General features: G+C 43.5%; 1 pseudogene; it reads right to left on the bottom strand.

Annotated features, from left to right (window-relative positions):
• Positions 1–4,509: 4,509 nt before the first annotated feature.
• LOC106319795 overlaps positions 4,510–5,608 on the bottom strand; it is a 16,804-nt pseudogene continuing 15,705 nt past the window's right edge.

Below are 5,608 nucleotides of genomic sequence, written 5' to 3'. Positions count from 1 at the left end.
AGGCGGCGGCTTTAATATCGATCGATGTACCTGGTGTGGTATCGATCAATGCATAAGTTCGTTTTGCTGGATGAGGGTGGGTATCTACCGATGCTGAGTAAACTCTGTCGATCAATGGTGGAGACGTGTTGCTGAAGGAATGGCTTGAATATCTTTCATCCTGCATATAGCTATTTCCTTCCAGTAATCCTCATCATACTCCTCAGTAGAATCCTCATTGGATGAAGGAATTAAAGTCTCTACTACAGAACTTTCATGGAATCCATTGTCTGCCCAACTGCCTATTGAATAGTCATCACATCCTTTTTTGGTGGGTTGTTGAAAGGCAAAGTCTATATAACACTGATCTGGTAATGTGAAGTGGTCTATCGGTTGATTCCCGGCGAGCGACGTGGGATAGTGTTCATCGGTCGTCGGTGACTCATTGGAATCGATCGATGATGCAGTGTGAGTGTCGATCAATTCTGAGTACTCTGTTTCGTACTTTGCTCCACAATGGCATGCTGCAATGTAGCCAAGATCATTTCCAAGCTCCACGAGGTTGACCTGTTGTCTCACAACTCGAACTAGGTCATAGTGGACGTCTGGATTTATCAGTGTCAGACACAATCTGTTGGTGTTCATGTCACATACAGCTCTTACTGTAGCCAGGAAAGCTCTTCCAAGCCGAAGTGAAGATTTCCAGTTAAGCTTGATGTCAAAGACATGAAAATCTACTGGGACAAGGGCATTACCAATCTGTACCTCAAGGTCTCTTATGATGCCTCCTGAGCTTCTTTCTGAAAGGTCCACGAAGGTGAAAGATTCTGATGAAGGCTCTATTTTCAGACCCAGCTGGTCTGCCATAACCTTAGGTAGTATGCTGACTGATGCTCCTGTGTCATGAAGTGCATGGGGAAATTCAAAACCCTTCACCATACATGGTATTGCGAACTTCCCAAGATCTCTCTTCTTCTTCAATGTGATCCTTAGTTTCATCCTTTCCATGACATGATGAAACATTCTCCTAATGTCCTCCTCAGTCTCCTTAGTCTCTCTGAAGAACATCCACAACCGGTGTGTGTAATAAACTTCATCAAAAGGTTTTTCCACTGGGATTCTGAGGACTCTATTAGTGAAACCATCCATCTCCTTCTCATTAGCTTCCCTCTTAAGTTTCTTAGGAATCTTCTCCTTTCTTTTCCTTAACCTTCTTCCTTCAGTTGCCTCATCCACTTTCATAGGCTCTGGTGTAGTGTCTGAAGGGTTGGTTGTAGGTTCTGGTGGGTTTGCTGGTGGTCTGAGTGCGTTGACTCGGTCACTATCAATAGATGGTAATCGCACTCTGTAGGTGAGAGGTGCCCGTCGATCGATGGGAGGTGAGGGGGGTCGATCGATATCAGTCTCTCTCTGTCGGTCGACTGCTGGCTCATGCTGTCGATCGATTTTGACGTAGAAAGGGGAGGGTGGGTGAGGATGTTTTTCTGCGAATTCCTCATCAGTCATGATCCGAACTGCACTACACTCCGCAGTCGATTTAGCAGATGACGTCGATTGATGGTTAGAGTAATCCGTCCATCGATCTTCGTCATGGTCTGTCGAGCGATGTATATCCATTGACATTGGTCGACACCATTGTGATCCGCTGAATCCCATGGAGCTTTCAACTTCGAAGTCTCCTTCTCAAGCTTCTCATGCTTCACCACTTGCCAGAAATCATCATCTATGATGGCATTTACGTGGTGTTTTGCTTTCTCAACTCTTGCCTCTCTAGCCAAGGCTTCTTGCCTCTTTACAGTGTCTCCAGTCTGAACCACTTGCATTTCAAGCTTCCTCACCTGAGTCCCTAAGGTCTCAATTCTTGTGTTCAGACTGTTGTAGGCAGAATTTATCTTCCCATTGAAATCCACAGTGAGTTGTTGATGTCCTTCCAGAACTCTGTCAAGCATTGCTTCAATCTTGCTTTTGTGAGTCTGTGGTGGTGGATTCTGGTAAAATGAGTTTCCATAGCCTCTATTGTTATTGCTGAAAGGTTTATGGAACTGTGAACTCTGGTTACTCCTCTGACCATTGCCATAGAAGTTTCTGTTTTTACCCTTGTTTCTTGACCTCTGAAATCCAGTACCTACAATGTAGTTCACATCTTCTTCTCCTTCCATGTCTACAACTACTTCTCCTTCAGCTGAGCAGACCTGCTTCCTAAGAAGCTCATGAACCACATCTAACTTTGCTCTAACATCGTCCATCTCCTCTTTCCCAAGGGATGCAAAAGACTTCTTCCTCTCAAAGCCAGTGTTCTTGGTGCTGCTGCTGTTTGCTAGATTTTCTATCAGTCTCAAAGCTTCCACCGGATTCCTGGTGTTGTAGTTTCCCTCGCTAGCTGTATCAAGAGCCATCTGATAGCTCAAGGCGGTACCTCTGAAGAAAGTGCTCAGCAGTTGCACTTCGTTGAATCCGTGGTGTGGACAGTCTCGCTGGAAGAACTTGATTCTGATCCACGCATCTTTGAAAGACTCTCCAATCTCCTGCGCGAATGTAGCAATTTTGCTCCTCAAGTCTTCAGCGCGTGCCTCATCGAAGAAGTTTCGCACGAAAGCATTCTTGATGTCAGCCCCGGATGTTAGAGATCCTGTGGGTAGACGTCCTATCTGAGAATAACAATCGCAACCATGTTTCGCGACTGATGATCGATCGATGTACGCCGTGTATTATTAATCGATTTCCAACGATGTAAATCGGTCGACAATGAAGGTTGGGTGTTGGTCAACGTGAAAGCTGCTGCGTCAAGCGATGTGGAACGTTGGTCTTTGCGGATCGTGCGTTCCAAATGAGCAGGATCTTCTGAGAATAGCAGGTGTTTGTCCTTGTTGCTTCTGGTACTGCTAGGCATGCACCTGAAAAGACAAGAAAAAATTTTGTGTCAGAATGGGGGTAGAGAAAAGAATAAGAATTAATAACACTAAATCTAATGGCGATAAAAGCTCCCTGGCAACGGCGCCAAATTTGATACCACTCAAATTACCCTAAGGAGAGAATTACTCTCTCAAATAAGAGGTTCAGTTGCAGTTCTTAGGGATCGAATCCACAAGGAGCTAGGGAACCCATTAAATCTAGTCAACTTATTAATTCTAAGTGTTTGTTGGTTTATGGTTTGAAAGTAAATAGCAATCCTAATTGAGCATGTCTATTGCTCGACTAACAAGATGATTGGGGGTGTAACTTATTGGAAGAAATTAGATGCAGGGTTTCTATTCAGATGTTAGAGATTATAATCCTATACATGTCTAACAGTTGCATTCATGATATATTAGAGCTCAACTCCTTAATCACAATGATCAGCGATGGCAATGTTTCACTGGTTAACTAACTAGATCTTGGATCTCATCTGTCGTCTTTTGATCACAAGAAAGTGTCGATCGATGATCCTATAGGGATATCGATTGATACACCTTTCGTAATATCGATCGATTGTCAGAAGACAATATCGATCGATGCTTCTAGCTAAGCCCTAGGCGCAAGTTGATAATGCTCACTGGTTTCCTAGATCAGCGGTTAGCATCTCTCTAGCAGTCCTAGCATGACAGATTAGATTCAAGACAGGATGGTTAATGATGCTTGACTCATGCTAATTCCTAGGTTCATGTTCTAGTTAGCAAGGCTAACATAAGCTTTAATGAACAATTAATGAATGAATATCACAACTTAGCAAATCTATAGTTGGGGCTAATCCCTCTAACCTATTTGAACCCTGAATCTAACAAGTGAACTACTCAGACATAGCTAAGCAATTCATGACACAAAATATAGATAAAAACTGCATAGAATAGAATAGATGAATCAATGGAGTTCCAATCACAAATCTCTCTATGATTTTCTCTCCTAAAACTCTCTGCTGAAAATAAGAATACAATGGTGGCCAAAAGCTCTCTTGCCTCCTAACACTTAAGCAAGTATATAACTATTAGGTTAAAATCTCGTCAGGGGTAATCTTGTAATTTGGTGAAGCCTTGGGTTTAAAGTCGGCTGTAACCAAGTCGCGCATCTCGCGTTTCGACATCGATCGATGGTACAGGATGTACATCGATCGATCATAATCTTCAATCGTCGAGGCTTCTCTTCTGTATCGATCGACGGCACTGGATGTGCATCGAACGATTGCTTCTTCTTCGTATCGACCTCTAATGGTCAGCTCAGATGACATCTCTTTTAAGCTCCTAAATGCTCCATAACCATCACTTTACTCCAAGATACTCCTGAACCCCAAAACATACCTAATAGGATAGAATATATAATATATAGAGAGTAAAACGCTTATATACCATGGATGAAAATGGGTCAAATCCATGGTATATCACTATCCACAATCACCCATATCGAGTTGTTCGATCTACCTAGAGCGGTGGGTAATCCGGTAATGAAATCCATGGAAATCGAGTCCCATTTCCAGTAAGGTATCAGAAGACTTTGTAATAATCCTCCTGGTACTTGATGCTCGACCTTGACTTGTTGACAAGTTGCACACTGAGCAACCTATTGCGGTACTGACCTCTTCATGCCCGGCCAATGATAGTATCTTCTCACGTCTTGGTACATTTTCGAACTTCCAGGATGGATACTAAGTAAAGAATCTATAGAATGATGTGCAATCCTTAGTATCTCATCTCTCAGCCCTTGTCCTTTAGGAACCGTGATTCTCCCATTAATTAGCAAGGTTCCATCCTTCGCCAAGTAGTATCCAGCATTATTTGGCCCGGCTTGTCCTTTGAGTTCTTCAGCAATCTTCAGTAACTTCTCATCCCTAAGCTGTTTTTCTCGAATTCTCTGAATCAAGCTGGTCTGTTTCACCGCTTGAAGTCCCAATGGCTCGCTTGTCTGCCCTTCCAAAACGACCAACTTCACTTGTTTCAACTCTTGGTTCAACAGCTCCACTTCTTTCTCGAAATCTGCGTCCAACTTTCTTCGACTTAAAGCATCCGCAACAACATTCGCTTTACCAGGATGGTAGCGAATCCGTATGTCGTAGTCTACGACAAACTCCATCGACCTACGCTGGTGCAGGTTGAGATCTGGCTGAGTGAAGAGGTATTTAAGACTTTGATGGTCTGTGTCCACCTCCACTTCTTCTACATACAAGTAAGATCTCCAAATTCGCAAAGCGAACACCACGGCCGCTAACTCCAACTCATGTGCACTGTAGTTCTGCTCATGCTTCCTTAGTTGTCGTGAAGCATATGCAATGACTCGCCCATTTTGCATAAGAACACAACCAAACCCAACTCGTGAAGCATCCGTGTAAACCGTGCAAGGTTTACCTTGCTCGGGCAAAGCTAACACCGGTGCGGTCGTGAGAGCTTCCTTCAACTTCTTGAATGCCTTCTCAGTTTTTTCCACCCATAAGAAAGGAACTCTTTTACCGGTAAGTTTAGTTAAAGGCTTTGCAATGGAGGAAAAGTCCTTAACAAACTTCCAATAATAGCCCGCAAGTCCGAGAAAACTCCTTACTTCCGTCACAGTGGTAGGTCGAGGCCATTCCCATATGGCTTGGACCTTTTCTGGATTAGCAGCCACACCATCTTCTGGTTCTATGTGGACCCGGAATACTATCTCTCTCCTCCAAAACGCACAATTG

This window comes from Brassica oleracea, unplaced genomic scaffold (assembly GCF_000695525.1).
Source record: "Brassica oleracea var. oleracea cultivar TO1000 unplaced genomic scaffold, BOL UnpScaffold00616, whole genome shotgun sequence".
NCBI classification, from domain to species: Eukaryota; Viridiplantae; Streptophyta; class Magnoliopsida; order Brassicales; family Brassicaceae; genus Brassica; species Brassica oleracea.
The sequence above is the reverse complement of the archived record's forward strand: the minus strand, read 5'-3'. Positions and strand labels throughout refer to the sequence as shown.